At 54.8% G+C, this 17,897-nt stretch overlaps 41 non-coding genes across 41 annotated transcripts; 33 read left to right on the forward strand and 8 right to left on the reverse strand.

The window, feature by feature from the left end:
• Positions 1 to 162: 162 nt before the first annotated feature.
• Trnag-gcc (transfer RNA glycine (anticodon GCC)) lies at positions 163 to 233 on the forward strand. The gene has a single exon. It is a non-coding gene; the product is annotated as a tRNA-Gly (tRNA).
• Positions 234 to 613: 380 nt separating this feature from the next.
• Positions 614 to 686, forward strand: Trnam-cau (transfer RNA methionine (anticodon CAU)). Its single transcript has one exon. It is a non-coding gene; the product is annotated as a tRNA-Met (tRNA).
• Positions 687 to 991: 305 nt separating this feature from the next.
• Trnae-uuc (transfer RNA glutamic acid (anticodon UUC)) lies at positions 992 to 1,063 on the forward strand. The gene has a single exon. It is a non-coding gene; the product is annotated as a tRNA-Glu (tRNA).
• Positions 1,064 to 1,261: 198 nt separating this feature from the next.
• On the forward strand, positions 1,262 to 1,335 carry Trnai-aau (transfer RNA isoleucine (anticodon AAU)). Its single transcript has one exon. It is a non-coding gene; the product is annotated as a tRNA-Ile (tRNA).
• Positions 1,336 to 1,937: 602 nt separating this feature from the next.
• Trnag-ucc (transfer RNA glycine (anticodon UCC)) lies at positions 1,938 to 2,009 on the reverse strand. Its single transcript has one exon. It is a non-coding gene; the product is annotated as a tRNA-Gly (tRNA).
• Positions 2,010 to 2,349: 340 nt separating this feature from the next.
• Trnag-gcc (transfer RNA glycine (anticodon GCC)) lies at positions 2,350 to 2,420 on the forward strand. Its single transcript has one exon. It is a non-coding gene; the product is annotated as a tRNA-Gly (tRNA).
• Positions 2,421 to 2,801: 381 nt separating this feature from the next.
• Positions 2,802 to 2,874, forward strand: Trnam-cau (transfer RNA methionine (anticodon CAU)). Its single transcript has one exon. It is a non-coding gene; the product is annotated as a tRNA-Met (tRNA).
• A 305-nt stretch (positions 2,875 to 3,179) lies between these two features.
• On the forward strand, positions 3,180 to 3,251 carry Trnae-uuc (transfer RNA glutamic acid (anticodon UUC)). The gene has a single exon. It is a non-coding gene; the product is annotated as a tRNA-Glu (tRNA).
• A 198-nt stretch (positions 3,252 to 3,449) lies between these two features.
• Trnai-aau (transfer RNA isoleucine (anticodon AAU)) lies at positions 3,450 to 3,523 on the forward strand. Its single transcript has one exon. It is a non-coding gene; the product is annotated as a tRNA-Ile (tRNA).
• Positions 3,524 to 4,125: 602 nt separating this feature from the next.
• Trnag-ucc (transfer RNA glycine (anticodon UCC)) lies at positions 4,126 to 4,197 on the reverse strand. The gene has a single exon. It is a non-coding gene; the product is annotated as a tRNA-Gly (tRNA).
• A 340-nt stretch (positions 4,198 to 4,537) lies between these two features.
• Positions 4,538 to 4,608, forward strand: Trnag-gcc (transfer RNA glycine (anticodon GCC)). Its single transcript has one exon. It is a non-coding gene; the product is annotated as a tRNA-Gly (tRNA).
• Positions 4,609 to 4,988: 380 nt separating this feature from the next.
• Trnam-cau (transfer RNA methionine (anticodon CAU)) lies at positions 4,989 to 5,061 on the forward strand. Its single transcript has one exon. It is a non-coding gene; the product is annotated as a tRNA-Met (tRNA).
• A 305-nt stretch (positions 5,062 to 5,366) lies between these two features.
• Positions 5,367 to 5,438, forward strand: Trnae-uuc (transfer RNA glutamic acid (anticodon UUC)). The gene has a single exon. It is a non-coding gene; the product is annotated as a tRNA-Glu (tRNA).
• Positions 5,439 to 5,636: 198 nt separating this feature from the next.
• Positions 5,637 to 5,710, forward strand: Trnai-aau (transfer RNA isoleucine (anticodon AAU)). The gene has a single exon. It is a non-coding gene; the product is annotated as a tRNA-Ile (tRNA).
• A 602-nt stretch (positions 5,711 to 6,312) lies between these two features.
• Trnag-ucc (transfer RNA glycine (anticodon UCC)) lies at positions 6,313 to 6,384 on the reverse strand. The gene has a single exon. It is a non-coding gene; the product is annotated as a tRNA-Gly (tRNA).
• Positions 6,385 to 6,724: 340 nt separating this feature from the next.
• Trnag-gcc (transfer RNA glycine (anticodon GCC)) lies at positions 6,725 to 6,795 on the forward strand. The gene has a single exon. It is a non-coding gene; the product is annotated as a tRNA-Gly (tRNA).
• Positions 6,796 to 7,175: 380 nt separating this feature from the next.
• On the forward strand, positions 7,176 to 7,248 carry Trnam-cau (transfer RNA methionine (anticodon CAU)). The gene has a single exon. It is a non-coding gene; the product is annotated as a tRNA-Met (tRNA).
• A 305-nt stretch (positions 7,249 to 7,553) lies between these two features.
• Trnae-uuc (transfer RNA glutamic acid (anticodon UUC)) lies at positions 7,554 to 7,625 on the forward strand. The gene has a single exon. It is a non-coding gene; the product is annotated as a tRNA-Glu (tRNA).
• Positions 7,626 to 7,823: 198 nt separating this feature from the next.
• On the forward strand, positions 7,824 to 7,897 carry Trnai-aau (transfer RNA isoleucine (anticodon AAU)). The gene has a single exon. It is a non-coding gene; the product is annotated as a tRNA-Ile (tRNA).
• Positions 7,898 to 8,499: 602 nt separating this feature from the next.
• On the reverse strand, positions 8,500 to 8,571 carry Trnag-ucc (transfer RNA glycine (anticodon UCC)). Its single transcript has one exon. It is a non-coding gene; the product is annotated as a tRNA-Gly (tRNA).
• A 340-nt stretch (positions 8,572 to 8,911) lies between these two features.
• Positions 8,912 to 8,982, forward strand: Trnag-gcc (transfer RNA glycine (anticodon GCC)). Its single transcript has one exon. It is a non-coding gene; the product is annotated as a tRNA-Gly (tRNA).
• Positions 8,983 to 9,363: 381 nt separating this feature from the next.
• Positions 9,364 to 9,436, forward strand: Trnam-cau (transfer RNA methionine (anticodon CAU)). Its single transcript has one exon. It is a non-coding gene; the product is annotated as a tRNA-Met (tRNA).
• A 305-nt stretch (positions 9,437 to 9,741) lies between these two features.
• Trnae-uuc (transfer RNA glutamic acid (anticodon UUC)) lies at positions 9,742 to 9,813 on the forward strand. The gene has a single exon. It is a non-coding gene; the product is annotated as a tRNA-Glu (tRNA).
• A 198-nt stretch (positions 9,814 to 10,011) lies between these two features.
• Trnai-aau (transfer RNA isoleucine (anticodon AAU)) lies at positions 10,012 to 10,085 on the forward strand. The gene has a single exon. It is a non-coding gene; the product is annotated as a tRNA-Ile (tRNA).
• A 602-nt stretch (positions 10,086 to 10,687) lies between these two features.
• Trnag-ucc (transfer RNA glycine (anticodon UCC)) lies at positions 10,688 to 10,759 on the reverse strand. The gene has a single exon. It is a non-coding gene; the product is annotated as a tRNA-Gly (tRNA).
• Positions 10,760 to 11,099: 340 nt separating this feature from the next.
• Trnag-gcc (transfer RNA glycine (anticodon GCC)) lies at positions 11,100 to 11,170 on the forward strand. The gene has a single exon. It is a non-coding gene; the product is annotated as a tRNA-Gly (tRNA).
• A 381-nt stretch (positions 11,171 to 11,551) lies between these two features.
• On the forward strand, positions 11,552 to 11,624 carry Trnam-cau (transfer RNA methionine (anticodon CAU)). The gene has a single exon. It is a non-coding gene; the product is annotated as a tRNA-Met (tRNA).
• A 305-nt stretch (positions 11,625 to 11,929) lies between these two features.
• On the forward strand, positions 11,930 to 12,001 carry Trnae-uuc (transfer RNA glutamic acid (anticodon UUC)). Its single transcript has one exon. It is a non-coding gene; the product is annotated as a tRNA-Glu (tRNA).
• A 198-nt stretch (positions 12,002 to 12,199) lies between these two features.
• Trnai-aau (transfer RNA isoleucine (anticodon AAU)) lies at positions 12,200 to 12,273 on the forward strand. Its single transcript has one exon. It is a non-coding gene; the product is annotated as a tRNA-Ile (tRNA).
• Positions 12,274 to 12,875: 602 nt separating this feature from the next.
• On the reverse strand, positions 12,876 to 12,947 carry Trnag-ucc (transfer RNA glycine (anticodon UCC)). Its single transcript has one exon. It is a non-coding gene; the product is annotated as a tRNA-Gly (tRNA).
• Positions 12,948 to 13,287: 340 nt separating this feature from the next.
• Positions 13,288 to 13,358, forward strand: Trnag-gcc (transfer RNA glycine (anticodon GCC)). Its single transcript has one exon. It is a non-coding gene; the product is annotated as a tRNA-Gly (tRNA).
• A 380-nt stretch (positions 13,359 to 13,738) lies between these two features.
• On the forward strand, positions 13,739 to 13,811 carry Trnam-cau (transfer RNA methionine (anticodon CAU)). Its single transcript has one exon. It is a non-coding gene; the product is annotated as a tRNA-Met (tRNA).
• A 305-nt stretch (positions 13,812 to 14,116) lies between these two features.
• Positions 14,117 to 14,188, forward strand: Trnae-uuc (transfer RNA glutamic acid (anticodon UUC)). The gene has a single exon. It is a non-coding gene; the product is annotated as a tRNA-Glu (tRNA).
• A 198-nt stretch (positions 14,189 to 14,386) lies between these two features.
• Trnai-aau (transfer RNA isoleucine (anticodon AAU)) lies at positions 14,387 to 14,460 on the forward strand. Its single transcript has one exon. It is a non-coding gene; the product is annotated as a tRNA-Ile (tRNA).
• A 602-nt stretch (positions 14,461 to 15,062) lies between these two features.
• Trnag-ucc (transfer RNA glycine (anticodon UCC)) lies at positions 15,063 to 15,134 on the reverse strand. The gene has a single exon. It is a non-coding gene; the product is annotated as a tRNA-Gly (tRNA).
• A 340-nt stretch (positions 15,135 to 15,474) lies between these two features.
• Positions 15,475 to 15,545, forward strand: Trnag-gcc (transfer RNA glycine (anticodon GCC)). The gene has a single exon. It is a non-coding gene; the product is annotated as a tRNA-Gly (tRNA).
• A 381-nt stretch (positions 15,546 to 15,926) lies between these two features.
• Trnam-cau (transfer RNA methionine (anticodon CAU)) lies at positions 15,927 to 15,999 on the forward strand. Its single transcript has one exon. It is a non-coding gene; the product is annotated as a tRNA-Met (tRNA).
• A 305-nt stretch (positions 16,000 to 16,304) lies between these two features.
• On the forward strand, positions 16,305 to 16,376 carry Trnae-uuc (transfer RNA glutamic acid (anticodon UUC)). The gene has a single exon. It is a non-coding gene; the product is annotated as a tRNA-Glu (tRNA).
• A 198-nt stretch (positions 16,377 to 16,574) lies between these two features.
• On the forward strand, positions 16,575 to 16,648 carry Trnai-aau (transfer RNA isoleucine (anticodon AAU)). Its single transcript has one exon. It is a non-coding gene; the product is annotated as a tRNA-Ile (tRNA).
• Positions 16,649 to 17,250: 602 nt separating this feature from the next.
• Trnag-ucc (transfer RNA glycine (anticodon UCC)) lies at positions 17,251 to 17,322 on the reverse strand. The gene has a single exon. It is a non-coding gene; the product is annotated as a tRNA-Gly (tRNA).
• Positions 17,323 to 17,662: 340 nt separating this feature from the next.
• Positions 17,663 to 17,733, forward strand: Trnag-gcc (transfer RNA glycine (anticodon GCC)). The gene has a single exon. It is a non-coding gene; the product is annotated as a tRNA-Gly (tRNA).
• The last annotated feature ends 164 nt before the right edge of the window (positions 17,734 to 17,897 follow it).

The following is a 17,897-nucleotide window of genomic DNA, read 5'->3' on the forward strand; positions in this document are numbered from 1 at the left end:
GAGTACGCAGAGGACCGCGTTCTGGCGGCATTTTTAAGCAGTACAGTGCAGGATTCAGCGTCTGCAGCATCTTCTCGACAGAATGCTACGGCGCTTGACGGCAGTCCCACTTTCCCTTGAGACATCTGCTCGGGAAGCAGCGTGCAGTTACTACCGGCCCGAGCATCGGTGGTTCAGTGGTAGAATGCTCGCCTGCCACGCGGGCGGCCCGGGTTCGATTCCCGGCCGATGCATCATTTTGCTTTTCCCACGATAATGCTGCCGTGTGGCTTGCGCGCTTGAGATGCACGATCCACATGAATGTATAGCAGGATTCCCTTGAGAAGAACCGAGAACGCAGCACTCGCGGGTCCCCACTAGGACGCTCGCATGGTGTTCTACAGACTAGCGTCGGCCTGGCCTCGCAAGTTGCTGTGTCCAGGTGCCTCCGAGGCACTGAACGTTAACGACAAGGAGTGCTGCCTATCGTTTGCAAATCTGCAGCAACACCGCAATCAACTGGGCTGGCAATGCACGTGTAGCAACAGAACACGTTATCCAGGAAGTACAGTGTCTTTACGTCTAACATTGGGTGTGGTACTTAGCCAGTTTCCAGGACAAGCGCTTCACCTGTGCCTCGGTAGCGCAGTAGGCAGCGCGTAAGTCTCATAATCTTAAGGTCGTGAGTTCGATCCTCACCCGGGGCATTTAATTTTCTGTGACTGATGGTGATGCTGTTGCTAGGGCACCAACTTATTTCTTGTTTGTTATCCACAACGTTTTCAACGCTTCAGCGGGAAAATGTTTACTCCCTGTTATTGCTACTTACAGCTTCCCTTTTCCTCTTCTCCTAGCACAGCATGAAGCCAAAAACATTGCTCTGAGACGTTTGAGGTGCGCGCCTTGCCAGTCAGTATGCGCAAAGACGCTCGCAAAGAGAGAAGGGCGCCGACGCGGGACACGACACGAAATGCTACAAGCGACCGTCCGATCCGCCGCAGGAACGCCCGCATCCGGTGTGGTCTAGTGGCTAGGATACCTGGCTTTCACCCAGGAGGCCCGGGTTCGATTCCCGGTACCGGAACGGAACTTTTTCCACACGAATCGTGACAAGTTTGAGCTGTCCGAGCTGCCGTTTCCCGTCCTGCTCGCAATATATCTACTGTTTCGTGACCGTCAGCAGAGTATAGACGAGGGAAGCAGACATCCGACGACCATAGAAATGGTGTACGGCTTCATGCCATACGTTTGCAGCGTAGGGCTGAGCGAGCGCAACTGTCGAGGCCCGTTAGCTCAGTTGGTTAGAGCGTCGTGCTAATAACGCGAAGGTCGTGGGTTCGATCCCCCCACGGGCCACAACGCTTTTACTACCACGAAAAGGCAGCGCCGATTTCAGCTGGCGAGTGTGATGACCAAAACATCATCACCCTGCGTGGAAGTTGACAGAGGATCCGAACCCGACTTGTCGGGAAGCGCTACAGCATTCACTCGGCAATGGCCATAATATGTTGAATACACTGGTTCTCAACCGATAAAGAGAAGATGAAAGGAAATGTCCGATTGCCGATGCGTAACAACTTTGGCCCTTGTCGGTACTTGGGCGGGAGAGCGCATGGGGACACAGGGTACTGTTGGCAGTTTTACTTCCTATTTTTCTTTCTCCTTTGTTTTCGGAGCTACAGCCCGATTCGGTCAGGGAGACGCCACCGTGAAATGAACGGGCGTGCTGTGTGTACATCGCCTCGCCTCTCCTTACCTCTCTCAGTCGTTTCTCGTGCTTGTCGTTTTGATATAGGCCGATTGGAGAGCGTCAGCTCTCGCGTCAGCTGAGCAAAGTCGAGACAAGTCGAGACAGTCGAGACACACTATAGGCTGGTCTGCAGCGAGTAAGAGGGGGAAAAAACATTAAGTTAAGGGCGCGTGGCGAAAGTACTCATACGTGACATTAAAAAGCCTGTTGCGGTGGCCGGGAATCGAACCCGGACCAACTGCTTGGAAGGCAACTATGCTGACCATTACACCACCACCGCACAAGCGAGCGCCCCGACGCCGCGCTGTGTCGGCTTCCCGCCTGTCGGCAGCGGCCGAAGGTGATCGTACCTGGCAGGCGCATTTCGAGGTAGGCTAGGGGAGCACATCCAGGCGCGTTCGGACAGCGTATCCGCGCACATTTCGCATCCTTGGCAAGAGTCGGCGCCGGCGACGCAAGAGTACGCAGAGGACCGCGTTCTGGCGGCATTTTTAAGCAGTACAGTGCAGGATTCAGCGTCTGCAGCATCTTCTCGACAGAATGCTACGGCGCTTGACGGCAGTCCCACTTTCCCTTGAGACATCTGCTCGGGAAGCAGCGTGCAGTTGCTACCGGCCCGAGCATCGGTGGTTCAGTGGCAGAGTGCTCGCCTGCCACGCGGGCGGCCCGGGTTCGATTCCCGGCCGATGCATCATTTTGCTTTTCCCACGATAATGCTGCCGTGTGGCTTGCGCGCTTGAGATGCACGATCCACATGAATGTATAGCTGGATTCCCTTGAGAAGAACCGAGAACGCAGCACTCGCGGGTCCCCACTAGGACGCTCGCATGGTGTTCTACAGACTAGCGTCGGCCTGGCCTCACAAGTTGCTGTGTCCAGGTGCCTCCGAGGCACTGAACGTTAACGACAAGGAGTGCTGCCTATCGTTTGCAAAAGCTGCAGCAACACCGCAATCAACTGGGCTGGCAATGCACGTGTAGCAACAGAACACGTTATCCAGGAAGTACAGTGTCTTTACGTCTAACATTGGGTGTGGTACTTAGCCAGTTTCCAGGACAAGCGCTTCACCTGTGCCTCGGTAGCGCAGTAGGCAGCGCGTAAGTCTCATAATCTTAAGGTCGTGAGTTCGATCCTCACCCGGGGCATTTAATTTTCTGTGACTGATGGTGATGCTGTTGCTAGGGCACCAACTTATTTCTTGTTTGTTATCCACAACGTTTTCAACGCTTCAGCGGGAAAATGTTTACTCCCTGTTATTGCTACTTACAGCTTCCCTTTTCCTCTTCTCCTAGCACAGCATGAAGCCAAAAACATTGCTCTGAGACGTTTGAGGTGCGCGCCTTGCCAGTCAGTATGCGCAAAGACGCTCGCAAAGAGAGAAGGGCGCCGACGCGGGACACGACACGAAATGCTACAAGCGACCGTCCGATCCGCGTCAGGAACGCCCACATCCGGTGTGGTCTAGTGGCTAGGATACCTGGCTTTCACCCAGGAGGCCCGGGTTCGATTCCCGGTACCGGAACGGAACTTTTTCCACACGAATCGTGACAAGTTTGAGCTGTCCGAGCTGCCGTTTCCCGTCCTGCTCGCAATATATCTACTGTTTCGTGACCGTCAGCAGAGTATAGACGAGGGAAGCAGACATCCGACGACCATAGAAATGGTGTACGGCTTCATGCCATACGTTTGCAGCGTAGGGCTGAGCGAGCGCAACTGTCGAGGCCCGTTAGCTCAGTTGGTTAGAGCGTCGTGCTAATAACGCGAAGGTCGTGGGTTCGATCCCCCCACGGGCCACAACGCTTTTACTACCACGAAAAGGCAGCGCCGATTTCAGCTGGCGAGTGTGATGACCAAAACATCATCACCCTGCGTGGAAGTTGACAGAGGATCCGAACCCGACTTGTCGGGAAGCGCTACAGCATTCACTCGGCAATGGCCATAATATGTTGAATACACTGGTTCTCAACCGATAAAGAGAAGATGAAAGGAAATGTCCGATTGCCGATGCGTAACAACTTTGGCCCTTGTCGGTACTTGGGCGGGAGAGCGCATGGGGACACAGGGTACTGTTGGCAGTTTTACTTCCTATTTTTCTTTCTCCTTTGTTTTCGGAGCTACAGCCCGATTCGGTCAGGGAGACGCCACCGTGAAATGAACGGGCGTGCTGTGTGTACATCGCCTCGCCTCTCCTTACCTCTCTCAGTCGTTTCTCGTGCTTGTCGTTTTGATATAGGCCGATTGGAGAGCGTCAGCTCTCGCGTCAGCTGAGCAAAGTCGAGACAAGTCGAGACAGTCGAGACACACTATAGGCTGGTCTGCAGCGAGTAAGAGGGGGAAAAAACATTAAGTTAAGGGCGCGTGGCGAAAGTACTCATACGTGAAATTAAAAAGCCTGTTGCGGTGGCCGGGAATCGAACCCGGACCAACTGCTTGGAAGGCAACTATGCTGACCATTACACCACCACCGCACAAGCGAGCGCCCCGACGCCGCGCTGTGTCGGCTTCCCGCCTGTCGGCAGCGGCCGAAGGTGATCGTACCTGGCAGGCGCATTTCGAGGTAGGCTAGGGGAGCACATCCAGGCGCGTTCGGACAGCGTATCCGCGCACATTTCGCATCCTTGGCAAGAGTCGGCGCCGGCGACGCAAGAGTACGCAGAGGACCGCGTTCTGGCGGCATTTTTAAGCAGTACAGTGCAGGATTCAGCGTCTGCAGCATCTTCTCGACAGAATGCTACGGCGCTTGACGGCAGTCCCACTTTCCCTTGAGACATCTGCTCGGGAAGCAGCGTGCAGTTACTACCGGCCCGAGCATCGGTGGTTCAGTGGTAGAATGCTCGCCTGCCACGCGGGCGGCCCGGGTTCGATTCCCGGCCGATGCATCATTTTGCTTTTCCCACGATAATGCTGCCGTGTGGCTTGCGCGCTTGAGATGCACGATCCACATGAATGTATAGCAGGATTCCCTTGAGAAGAACCGAGAACGCAGCACTCGCGGGTCCCCACTAGGACGCTCGCATGGTGTTCTACAGACTAGCGTCGGCCTGGCCTCGCAAGTTGCTGTGTCCAGGTGCCTCCGAGGCACTGAACGTTAACGACAAGGAGTGCTGCCTATCGTTTGCAAATCTGCAGCAACACCGCAATCAACTGGGCTGGCAATGCACGTGTAGCAACAGAACACGTTATCCAGGAAGTACAGTGTCTTTACGTCTAACATTGGGTGTGGTACTTAGCCAGTTTCCAGGACAAGCGCTTCACCTGTGCCTCGGTAGCGCAGTAGGCAGCGCGTAAGTCTCATAATCTTAAGGTCGTGAGTTCGATCCTCACCCGGGGCATTTAATTTTCTGTGACTGATGGTGATGCTGTTGCTAGGGCACCAACTTATTTCTTGTTTTTTATCCACAACGTTTTCAACGCTTCAGCGGGAAAATGTTTACTCCCTGTTATTGCTACTTACAGCTTCCCTTTTCCTCTTCTCCTAGCACAGCATGAAGCCAAAAACATTGCTCTGAGACGTTTGAGGTGCGCGCCTTGCCAGTCAGTATGCGCAAAGACGCTCGCAAAGAGAGAAGGGCGCCGACGCGGGACACGACACGAAATGCTACAAGCGACCGTCCGATCCGCCGCAGGAACGCCCGCATCCGGTGTGGTCTAGTGGCTAGGATACCTGGCTTTCACCCAGGAGGCCCGGGTTCGATTCCCGGTACCGGAACGGAACTTTTTCCACACGAATCGTGACAAGTTTGAGCTGTCCGAGCTGCCGTTTCCCGTCCTGCTCGCAATATATCTACTGTTTCGTGACCGTCAGCAGAGTATAGACGAGGGAAGCAGACATCCGACGACCATAGAAATGGTGTACGGCTTCATGCCATACGTTTGCAGCGTAGGGCTGAGCGAGTGCAACTGTCGAGGCCCGTTAGCTCAGTTGGTTAGAGCGTCGTGCTAATAACGCGAAGGTCGTGGGTTCGATCCCCCCACGGGCCACAACGCTTTTACTACCACGAAAAGGCAGCGCCGATTTCAGCTGGCGAGTGTGATGACCAAAACATCATCACCCTGCGTGGAAGTTGACAGAGGATCCGAACCCGACTTGTCGGGAAGCGCTACAGCATTCACTCGGCAATGGCCATAATATGTTGAATACACTGGTTCTCAACCGATAAAGAGAAGATGAAAGGAAATGTCCGATTGCCGATGCGTAACAACTTTGGCCCTTGTCGGTACTTGGGCGGGAGAGCGCATGGGGACACAGGGTACTGTTGGCAGTTTTACTTCCTATTTTTCTTTCTCCTTTGTTTTCGGAGCTACAGCCCGATTCGGTCAGGGAGACGCCACCGTGAAATGAACGGGCGTGCTGTGTGTACATCGCCTCGCCTCTCCTTACCTCTCTCAGTCGTTTCTCGTGCTTGTCGTTTTGATATAGGCCGATTGGAGAGCGTCAGCTCTCGCGTCAGCTGAGCAAAGTCGAGACAAGTCGAGACAGTCGAGACACACTATAGGCTGGTCTGCAGCGAGTAAGAGGGGGAAAAAACATTAAGTTAAGGGCGCGTGGCGAAAGTACTCATACGTGAAATTAAAAAGCCTGTTGCGGTGGCCGGGAATCGAACCCGGACCAACTGCTTGGAAGGCAACTATGCTGACCATTACACCACCACCGCACAAGCGAGCGCCCCGACGCCGCGCTGTGTCGGCTTCCCGCCTGTCGGCAGCGGCCGAAGGTGATCGTACCTGGCAGGCGCATTTCGAGGTAGGCTAGGGGAGCACATCCAGGCGCGTTCGGACAGCGTATCCGCGCACATTTCGCATCCTTGGCAAGAGTCGGCGCCGGCGACGCAAGAGTACGCAGAGGACCGCGTTCTGGCGGCATTTTTAAGCAGTACAGTGCAGGATTCAGCGTCTGCAGCATCTTCTCGACAGAATGCTACGGCGCTTGACGGCAGTCCCACTTTCCCTTGAGACATCTGCTCGGGAAGCAGCGTGCAGTTACTACCGGCCCGAGCATCGGTGGTTCAGTGGTAGAATGCTCGCCTGCCACGCGGGCGGCCCGGGTTCGATTCCCGGCCGATGCATCATTTTGCTTTTCCCACGATAATGCTGCCGTGTGGCTTGCGCGCTTGAGATGCACGATCCACATGAATGTATAGCAGGATTCCCTTGAGAAGAACCGAGAACGCAGCACTCGCGGGTCCCCACTAGGACGCTCGCATGGTGTTCTACAGACTAGCGTCGGCCTGGCCTCGCAAGTTGCTGTGTCCAGGTGCCTCCGAGGCACTGAACGTTAACGACAAGGAGTGCTGCCTATCGTTTGCAAATCTGCAGCAACACCGCAATCAACTGGGCTGGCAATGCACGTGTAGCAACAGAACACGTTATCCAGGAAGTACAGTGTCTTTACGTCTAACATTGGGTGTGGTACTTAGCCAGTTTCCAGGACAAGCGCTTCACCTGTGCCTCGGTAGCGCAGTAGGCAGCGCGTAAGTCTCATAATCTTAAGGTCGTGAGTTCGATCCTCACCCGGGGCATTTAATTTTCTGTGACTGATGGTGATGCTGTTGCTAGGGCACCAACTTATTTCTTGTTTTTTATCCACAACGTTTTCAACGCTTCAGCGGGAAAATGTTTACTCCCTGTTATTGCTACTTACAGCTTCCCTTTTCCTCTTCTCCTAGCACAGCATGAAGCCAAAAACATTGCTCTGAGACGTTTGAGGTGCGCGCCTTGCCAGTCAGTATGCGCAAAGACGCTCGCAAAGAGAGAAGGGCGCCGACGCGGGACACGACACGAAATGCTACAAGCGACCGTCCGATCCGCCGCAGGAACGCCCGCATCCGGTGTGGTCTAGTGGCTAGGATACCTGGCTTTCACCCAGGAGGCCCGGGTTCGATTCCCGGTACCGGAACGGAACTTTTTCCACACGAATCGTGACAAGTTTGAGCTGTCCGAGCTGCCGTTTCCCGTCCTGCTCGCAATATATCTACTGTTTCGTGACCGTCAGCAGAGTATAGACGAGGGAAGCAGACATCCGACGACCATAGAAATGGTGTACGGCTTCATGCCATACGTTTGCAGCGTAGGGCTGAGCGAGTGCAACTGTCGAGGCCCGTTAGCTCAGTTGGTTAGAGCGTCGTGCTAATAACGCGAAGGTCGTGGGTTCGATCCCCCCACGGGCCACAACGCTTTTACTACCACGAAAAGGCAGCGCCGATTTCAGCTGGCGAGTGTGATGACCAAAACATCATCACCCTGCGTGGAAGTTGACAGAGGATCCGAACCCGACTTGTCGGGAAGCGCTACAGCATTCACTCGGCAATGGCCATAATATGTTGAATACACTGGTTCTCAACCGATAAAGAGAAGATGAAAGGAAATGTCCGATTGCCGATGCGTAACAACTTTGGCCCTTGTCGGTACTTGGGCGGGAGAGCGCATGGGGACACAGGGTACTGTTGGCAGTTTTACTTCCTATTTTTCTTTCTCCTTTGTTTTCGGAGCTACAGCCCGATTCGGTCAGGGAGACGCCACCGTGAAATGAACGGGCGTGCTGTGTGTACATCGCCTCGCCTCTCCTTACCTCTCTCAGTCGTTTCTCGTGCTTGTCGTTTTGATATAGGCCGATTGGAGAGCGTCAGCTCTCGCGTCAGCTGAGCAAAGTCGAGACAAGTCGAGACAGTCGAGACACACTATAGGCTGGTCTGCAGCGAGTAAGAGGGGGAAAAAACATTAAGTTAAGGGCGCGTGGCGAAAGTACTCATACGTGACATTAAAAAGCCTGTTGCGGTGGCCGGGAATCGAACCCGGACCAACTGCTTGGAAGGCAACTATGCTGACCATTACACCACCACCGCACAAGCGAGCGCCCCGACGCCGCGCTGTGTCGGCTTCCCGCCTGTCGGCAGCGGCCGAAGGTGATCGTACCTGGCAGGCGCATTTCGAGGTAGGCTAGGGGAGCACATCCAGGCGCGTTCGGACAGCGTATCCGCGCACATTTCGCATCCTTGGCAAGAGTCGGCGCCGGCGACGCAAGAGTACGCAGAGGACCGCGTTCTGGCGGCATTTTTAAGCAGTACAGTGCAGGATTCAGCGTCTGCAGCATCTTCTCGACAGAATGCTACGGCGCTTGACGGCAGTCCCACTTTCCCTTGAGACATCTGCTCGGGAAGCAGCGTGCAGTTACTACCGGCCCGAGCATCGGTGGTTCAGTGGCAGAGTGCTCGCCTGCCACGCGGGCGGCCCGGGTTCGATTCCCGGCCGATGCATCATTTTGCTTTTCCCACGATAATGCTGCCGTGTGGCTTGCGCGCTTGAGATGCACGATCCACATGAATGTATAGCTGGATTCCCTTGAGAAGAACCGAGAACGCAGCACTCGCGGGTCCCCACTAGGACGCTCGCATGGTGTTCTACAGACTAGCGTCGGCCTGGCCTCACAAGTTGCTGTGTCCAGGTGCCTCCGAGGCACTGAACGTTAACGACAAGGAGTGCTGCCTATCGTTTGCAAAAGCTGCAGCAACACCGCAATCAACTGGGCTGGCAATGCACGTGTAGCAACAGAACACGTTATCCAGGAAGTACAGTGTCTTTACGTCTAACATTGGGTGTGGTACTTAGCCAGTTTCCAGGACAAGCGCTTCACCTGTGCCTCGGTAGCGCAGTAGGCAGCGCGTAAGTCTCATAATCTTAAGGTCGTGAGTTCGATCCTCACCCGGGGCATTTAATTTTCTGTGACTGATGGTGATGCTGTTGCTAGGGCACCAACTTATTTCTTGTTTGTTATCCACAACGTTTTCAACGCTTCAGCGGGAAAATGTTTACTCCCTGTTATTGCTACTTACAGCTTCCCTTTTCCTCTTCTCCTAGCACAGCATGAAGCCAAAAACATTGCTCTGAGACGTTTGAGGTGCGCGCCTTGCCAGTCAGTATGCGCAAAGACGCTCGCAAAGAGAGAAGGGCGCCGACGCGGGACACGACACGAAATGCTACAAGCGACCGTCCGATCCGCGTCAGGAACGCCCACATCCGGTGTGGTCTAGTGGCTAGGATACCTGGCTTTCACCCAGGAGGCCCGGGTTCGATTCCCGGTACCGGAACGGAACTTTTTCCACACGAATCGTGACAAGTTTGAGCTGTCCGAGCTGCCGTTTCCCGTCCTGCTCGCAATATATCTACTGTTTCGTGACCGTCAGCAGAGTATAGACGAGGGAAGCAGACATCCGACGACCATAGAAATGGTGTACGGCTTCATGCCATACGTTTGCAGCGTAGGGCTGAGCGAGCGCAACTGTCGAGGCCCGTTAGCTCAGTTGGTTAGAGCGTCGTGCTAATAACGCGAAGGTCGTGGGTTCGATCCCCCCACGGGCCACAACGCTTTTACTACCACGAAAAGGCAGCGCCGATTTCAGCTGGCGAGTGTGATGACCAAAACATCATCACCCTGCGTGGAAGTTGACAGAGGATCCGAACCCGACTTGTCGGGAAGCGCTACAGCATTCACTCGGCAATGGCCATAATATGTTGAATACACTGGTTCTCAACCGATAAAGAGAAGATGAAAGGAAATGTCCGATTGCCGATGCGTAACAACTTTGGCCCTTGTCGGTACTTGGGCGGGAGAGCGCATGGGGACACAGGGTACTGTTGGCAGTTTTACTTCCTATTTTTCTTTCTCCTTTGTTTTCGGAGCTACAGCCCGATTCGGTCAGGGAGACGCCACCGTGAAATGAACGGGCGTGCTGTGTGTACATCGCCTCGCCTCTCCTTACCTCTCTCAGTCGTTTCTCGTGCTTGTCGTTTTGATATAGGCCGATTGGAGAGCGTCAGCTCTCGCGTCAGCTGAGCAAAGTCGAGACAAGTCGAGACAGTCGAGACACACTATAGGCTGGTCTGCAGCGAGTAAGAGGGGGAAAAAACATTAAGTTAAGGGCGCGTGGCGAAAGTACTCATACGTGACATTAAAAAGCCTGTTGCGGTGGCCGGGAATCGAACCCGGACCAACTGCTTGGAAGGCAACTATGCTGACCATTACACCACCACCGCACAAGCGAGCGCCCCGACGCCGCGCTGTGTCGGCTTCCCGCCTGTCGGCAGCGGCCGAAGGTGATCGTACCTGGCAGGCGCATTTCGAGGTAGGCTAGGGGAGCACATCCAGGCGCGTTCGGACAGCGTATCCGCGCACATTTCGCATCCTTGGCAAGAGTCGGCGCCGGCGACGCAAGAGTACGCAGAGGACCGCGTTCTGGCGGCATTTTTAAGCAGTACAGTGCAGGATTCAGCGTCTGCAGCATCTTCTCGACAGAATGCTACGGCGCTTGACGGCAGTCCCACTTTCCCTTGAGACATCTGCTCGGGAAGCAGCGTGCAGTTGCTACCGGCCCGAGCATCGGTGGTTCAGTGGCAGAGTGCTCGCCTGCCACGCGGGCGGCCCGGGTTCGATTCCCGGCCGATGCATCATTTTGCTTTTCCCACGATAATGCTGCCGTGTGGCTTGCGCGCTTGAGATGCACGATCCACATGAATGTATAGCTGGATTCCCTTGAGAAGAACCGAGAACGCAGCACTCGCGGGTCCCCACTAGGACGCTCGCATGGTGTTCTACAGACTAGCGTCGGCCTGGCCTCACAAGTTGCTGTGTCCAGGTGCCTCCGAGGCACTGAACGTTAACGACAAGGAGTGCTGCCTATCGTTTGCAAAAGCTGCAGCAACACCGCAATCAACTGGGCTGGCAATGCACGTGTAGCAACAGAACACGTTATCCAGGAAGTACAGTGTCTTTACGTCTAACATTGGGTGTGGTACTTAGCCAGTTTCCAGGACAAGCGCTTCACCTGTGCCTCGGTAGCGCAGTAGGCAGCGCGTAAGTCTCATAATCTTAAGGTCGTGAGTTCGATCCTCACCCGGGGCATTTAATTTTCTGTGACTGATGGTGATGCTGTTGCTAGGGCACCAACTTATTTCTTGTTTGTTATCCACAACGTTTTCAACGCTTCAGCGGGAAAATGTTTACTCCCTGTTATTGCTACTTACAGCTTCCCTTTTCCTCTTCTCCTAGCACAGCATGAAGCCAAAAACATTGCTCTGAGACGTTTGAGGTGCGCGCCTTGCCAGTCAGTATGCGCAAAGACGCTCGCAAAGAGAGAAGGGCGCCGACGCGGGACACGACACGAAATGCTACAAGCGACCGTCCGATCCGCGTCAGGAACGCCCACATCCGGTGTGGTCTAGTGGCTAGGATACCTGGCTTTCACCCAGGAGGCCCGGGTTCGATTCCCGGTACCGGACCGGAACTTTTTCCACACGAATCGTGACAAGTTTGAGCTGTCCGAGCTGCCGTTTCCCGTCCTGCTCGCAATATATCTACTGTTTCGTGACCGTCAGCAGAGTATAGACGAGGGAAGCAGACATCCGACGACCATAGAAATGGTGTACGGCTTCATGCCATACGTTTGCAGCGTAGGGCTGAGCGAGCGCAACTGTCGAGGCCCGTTAGCTCAGTTGGTTAGAGCGTCGTGCTAATAACGCGAAGGTCGTGGGTTCGATCCCCCCACGGGCCACAACGCTTTTACTACCACGAAAAGGCAGCGCCGATTTCAGCTGGCGAGTGTGATGACCAAAACATCATCACCCTGCGTGGAAGTTGACAGAGGATCCGAACCCGACTTGTCGGGAAGCGCTACAGCATTCACTCGGCAATGGCCATAATATGTTGAATACACTGGTTCTCAACCGATAAAGAGAAGATGAAAGGAAATGTCCGATTGCCGATGCGTAACAGCTTTGGCCCTTGTCGGTACTTGGGCGGGAGAGCGCATGGGGACACAGGGTACTGTTGGCAGTTTTACTTCCTATTTTTCTTTCTCCTTTGTTTTCGGAGCTACAGCCCGATTCGGTCAGGGAGACGCCACCGTGAAATGAACGGGCGTGCTGTGTGTACATCGCCTCGCCTCTCCTTACCTCTCTCAGTCGTTTCTCGTGCTTGTCGTTTTGATATAGGCCGATTGGAGAGCGTCAGCTCTCGCGTCAGCTGAGCAAAGTCGAGACAAGTCGAGACAGTCGAGACACACTATAGGCTGGTCTGCAGCGAGTAAGAGGGGGAAAAAACATTAAGTTAAGGGCGCGTGGCGAAAGTACTCATACGTGACATTAAAAAGCCTGTTGCGGTGGCCGGGAATCGAACCCGGACCAACTGCTTGGAAGGCAACTATGCTGACCATTACACCACCACCGCACAAGCGAGCGCCCCGACGCCGCGCTGCGTCGGCTTCCCGCCTGTCGGCAGCGGCCGAAGGTGATCGTACCTGGCAGGCGCATTTCGAGGTAGGCTAGGGGAGCACATCCAGGCGCGTTCGGACAGCGTATCCGCGCACATTTCGCATCCTTGGCAAGAGTCGGCGCCGGCGACGCAAGAGTACGCAGAGGACCGCGTTCTGGCGGCATTTTTAAGCAGTACAGTGCAGGATTCAGCGTCTGCAGCATCTTCTCGACAGAATGCTACGGCGCTTGACGGCAGTCCCACTTTCCCTTGAGACATCTGCTCGGGAAGCAGCGTGCAGTTACTACCGGCCCGAGCATCGGTGGTTCAGTGGTAGAATGCTCGCCTGCCACGCGGGCGGCCCGGGTTCGATTCCCGGCCGATGCATCATTTTGCTTTTCCCACGATAATGCTGCCGTGTGGCTTGCGCGCTTGAGATGCACGATCCACATGAATGTATAGCAGGATTCCCTTGAGAAGAACCGAGAACGCAGCACTCGCGGGTCCCCACTAGGACGCTCGCATGGTGTTCTACAGACTAGCGTCGGCCTGGCCTCGCAAGTTGCTGTGTCCAGGTGCCTCCGAGGCACTGAACGTTAACGACAAGGAGTGCTGCCTATCGTTTGCAAATCTGCAGCAACACCGCAATCAACTGGGCTGGCAATGCACGTGTAGCAACAGAACACGTTATCCAGGAAGTACAGTGTCTTTACGTCTAACATTGGGTGTGGTACTTAGCCAGTTTCCAGGACAAGCGCTTCACCTGTGCCTCGGTAGCGCAGTAGGCAGCGCGTAAGTCTCATAATCTTAAGGTCGTGAGTTCGATCCTCACCCGGGGCATTTAATTTTCTGTGACTGATGGTGATGCTGTTGCTAGGGCACCAACTTATTTCTTGTTTTTTATCCACAACGTTTTCAACGCTTCAGCGGGAAAATGTTTACTCCCTGTTATTGCTACTTACAGCTTCCCTTTTCCTCTTCTCCTAGCACAGCATGAAGCCAAAAACATTGCTCTGAGACGTTTGAGGTGCGCGCCTTGCCAGTCAGTATGCGCAAAGACGCTCGCAAAGAGAGAAGGGCGCCGACGCGGGACACGACACGAAATGCTACAAGCGACCGTCCGATCCGCCGCAGGAACGCCCGCATCCGGTGTGGTCTAGTGGCTAGGATACCTGGCTTTCACCCAGGAGGCCCGGGTTCGATTCCCGGTACCGGAACGGAACTTTTTCCACACGAATCGTGACAAGTTTGAGCTGTCCGAGCTGCCGTTTCCCGTCCTGCTCGCAATATATCTACTGTTTCGTGACCGTCAGCAGAGTATAGACGAGGGAAGCAGACATCCGACGACCATAGAAATGGTGTACGGCTTCATGCCATACGTTTGCAGCGTAGGGCTGAGCGAGTGCAACTGTCGAGGCCCGTTAGCTCAGTTGGTTAGAGCGTCGTGCTAATAACGCGAAGGTCGTGGGTTCGATCCCCCCACGGGCCACAACGCTTTTACTACCACGAAAAGGCAGCGCCGATTTCAGCTGGCGAGTGTGATGACCAAAACATCATCACCCTGCGTGGAAGTTGACAGAGGATCCGAACCCGACTTGTCGGGAAGCGCTACAGCATTCACTCGGCAATGGCCATAATATGTTGAATACACTGGTTCTCAACCGATAAAGAGAAGATGAAAGGAAATGTCCGATTGCCGATGCGTAACAACTTTGGCCCTTGTCGGTACTTGGGCGGGAGAGCGCATGGGGACACAGGGTACTGTTGGCAGTTTTACTTCCTATTTTTCTTTCTCCTTTGTTTTCGGAGCTACAGCCCGATTCGGTCAGGGAGACGCCACCGTGAAATGAACGGGCGTGCTGTGTGTACATCGCCTCGCCTCTCCTTACCTCTCTCAGTCGTTTCTCGTGCTTGTCGTTTTGATATAGGCCGATTGGAGAGCGTCAGCTCTCGCGTCAGCTGAGCAAAGTCGAGACAAGTCGAGACAGTCGAGACACACTATAGGCTGGTCTGCAGCGAGTAAGAGGGGGAAAAAACATTAAGTTAAGGGCGCGTGGCGAAAGTACTCATACGTGACATTAAAAAGCCTGTTGCGGTGGCCGGGAATCGAACCCGGACCAACTGCTTGGAAGGCAACTATGCTGACCATTACACCACCACCGCACAAGCGAGCGCCCCGACGCCGCGCTGTGTCGGCTTCCCGCCTGTCGGCAGCGGCCGAAGGTGATCGTACCTGGCAGGCGCATTTCGAGGTAGGCTAGGGGAGCACATCCAGGCGCGTTCGGACAGCGTATCCGCGCACATTTCGCATCCTTGGCAAGAGTCGGCGCCGGCGACGCAAGAGTACGCAGAGGACCGCGTTCTGGCGGCATTTTTAAGCAGTACAGTGCAGGATTCAGCGTCTGCAGCATCTTCTCGACAGAATGCTACGGCGCTTGACGGCAGTCCCACTTTCCCTTGAGACATCTGCTCGGGAAGCAGCGTGCAGTTACTACCGGCCCGAGCATCGGTGGTTCAGTGGCAGAGTGCTCGCCTGCCACGCGGGCGGCCCGGGTTCGATTCCCGGCCGATGCATCATTTTGCTTTTCCCACGATAATGCTGCCGTGTGGCTTGCGCGCTTGAGATGCACGATCCACATGAATGTATAGCTGGATTCCCTTGAGAAGAACCGAGAACGCAGCACTCGCGGGTCCCCACTAGGACGCTCGCATGGTGTTCTACAGACTAGCGTCGGCCTGGCCTCACAAGTTGCTGTGTCCAGGTGCCTCCGAGGCACTGAACGTTAACGACAAGGAGTGCTGCCTATCGTTTGCAAAAGCTGCAGCAACACCGCAATCAACTGGGCTGGCAATGCACGTGTAGCAACAGAACACGTTATCCAGGAAGTACAGTGTCTTTACGTCTAACATTGGGTGTGGTACTTAGCCAGTTTCCAGGACAAGCGCTTCACCTGTGCCTCGGTAGCGCAGTAGGCAGCGCGTAAGTCTCATAATCTTAAGGTCGTGAGTTCGATCCTCACCCGGGGCATTTAATTTTCTGTGACTGATGGTGATGCTGTTGCTAGGGCACCAACTTATTTCTTGTTTGTTATCCACAACGTTTTCAACGCTTCAGCGGGAAAATGTTTACTCCCTGTTATTGCTACTTACAGCTTCCCTTTTCCTCTTCTCCTAGCACAGCATGAAGCCAAAAACATTGCTCTGAGACGTTTGAGGTGCGCGCCTTGCCAGTCAGTATGCGCAAAGACGCTCGCAAAGAGAGAAGGGCGCCGACGCGGGACACGACACGAAATGCTACAAGCGACCGTCCGATCCGCGTCAGGAACGCCCACATCCGGTGTGGTCTAGTGGCTAGGATACCTGGCTTTCACCCAGGAGGCCCGGGTTCGATTCCCGGTACCGGAACGGAACTTTTTCCACACGAATCGTGACAAGTTTGAGCTGTCCGAGCTGCCGTTTCCCGTCCTGCTCGCAATATATCTACTGTTTCGTGACCGTCAGCAGAGTATAGACGAGGGAAGCAGACATCCGACGACCATAGAAATGGTGTACGGCTTCATGCCATACGTTTGCAGCGTAGGGCTGAGCGAGCGCAACTGTCGAGGCCCGTTAGCTCAGTTGGTTAGAGCGTCGTGCTAATAACGCGAAGGTCGTGGGTTCGATCCCCCCACGGGCCACAACGCTTTTACTACCACGAAAAGGCAGCGCCGATTTCAGCTGGCGAGTGTGATGACCAAAACATCATCACCCTGCGTGGAAGTTGACAGAGGATCCGAACCCGACTTGTCGGGAAGCGCTACAGCATTCACTCGGCAATGGCCATAATATGTTGAATACACTGGTTCTCAACCGATAAAGAGAAGATGAAAGGAAATGTCCGATTGCCGATGCGTAACAACTTTGGCCCTTGTCGGTACTTGGGCGGGAGAGCGCATGGGGACACAGGGTACTGTTGGCAGTTTTACTTCCTATTTTTCTTTCTCCTTTGTTTTCGGAGCTACAGCCCGATTCGGTCAGGGAGACGCCACCGTGAAATGAACGGGCGTGCTGTGTGTACATCGCCTCGCCTCTCCTTACCTCTCTCAGTCGTTTCTCGTGCTTGTCGTTTTGATATAGGCCGATTGGAGAGCGTCAGCTCTCGCGTCAGCTGAGCAAAGTCGAGACAAGTCGAGACAGTCGAGACACACTATAGGCTGGTCTGCAGCGAGTAAGAGGGGGAAAAAACATTAAGTTAAGGGCGCGTGGCGAAAGTACTCATACGTGACATTAAAAAGCCTGTTGCGGTGGCCGGGAATCGAACCCGGACCAACTGCTTGGAAGGCAACTATGCTGACCATTACACCACCACCGCACAAGCGAGCGCCCCGACGCCGCGCTGTGTCGGCTTCCCGCCTGTCGGCAGCGGCCGAAGGTGATCGTACCTGGCAGGCGCATTTCGAGGTAGGCTAGGGGAGCACATCCAGGCGCGTTCGGACAGCGTATCCGCGCACATTTCGCATCCTTGGCAAGAGTCGGCGCCGGCGACGCAAGAGTACGCAGAGGACCGCGTTCTGGCGGCATTTTTAAGCAGTACAGTGCAGGATTCAGCGTCTGCAGCATCTTCTCGACAGAATGCTACGGCGCTTGACGGCAGTCCCACTTTCCCTTGAGACATCTGCTCGGGAAGCAGCGTGCAGTTACTACCGGCCCGAGCATCGGTGGTTCAGTGGCAGAGTGCTCGCCTGCCACGCGGGCGGCCCGGGTTCGATTCCCGGCCGATGCATCATTTTGCTTTTCCCACGATAATGCTGCCGTGTGGCTTGCGCGCTTGAGATGCACGATCCACATGAATGTATAGCTGGATTCCCTTGAGAAGAACCGAGAACGCAGCACTCGCGGGTCCCCACTAGGACGCTCGCATGGTGTTCTACAGACTAGCGTCGGCCT

This window comes from Schistocerca nitens, unplaced genomic scaffold, assembly GCF_023898315.1.
Source record: "Schistocerca nitens isolate TAMUIC-IGC-003100 unplaced genomic scaffold, iqSchNite1.1 HiC_scaffold_255, whole genome shotgun sequence".
Lineage (NCBI taxonomy): Eukaryota > Metazoa > Arthropoda > Insecta > Orthoptera > Acrididae > Schistocerca > Schistocerca nitens.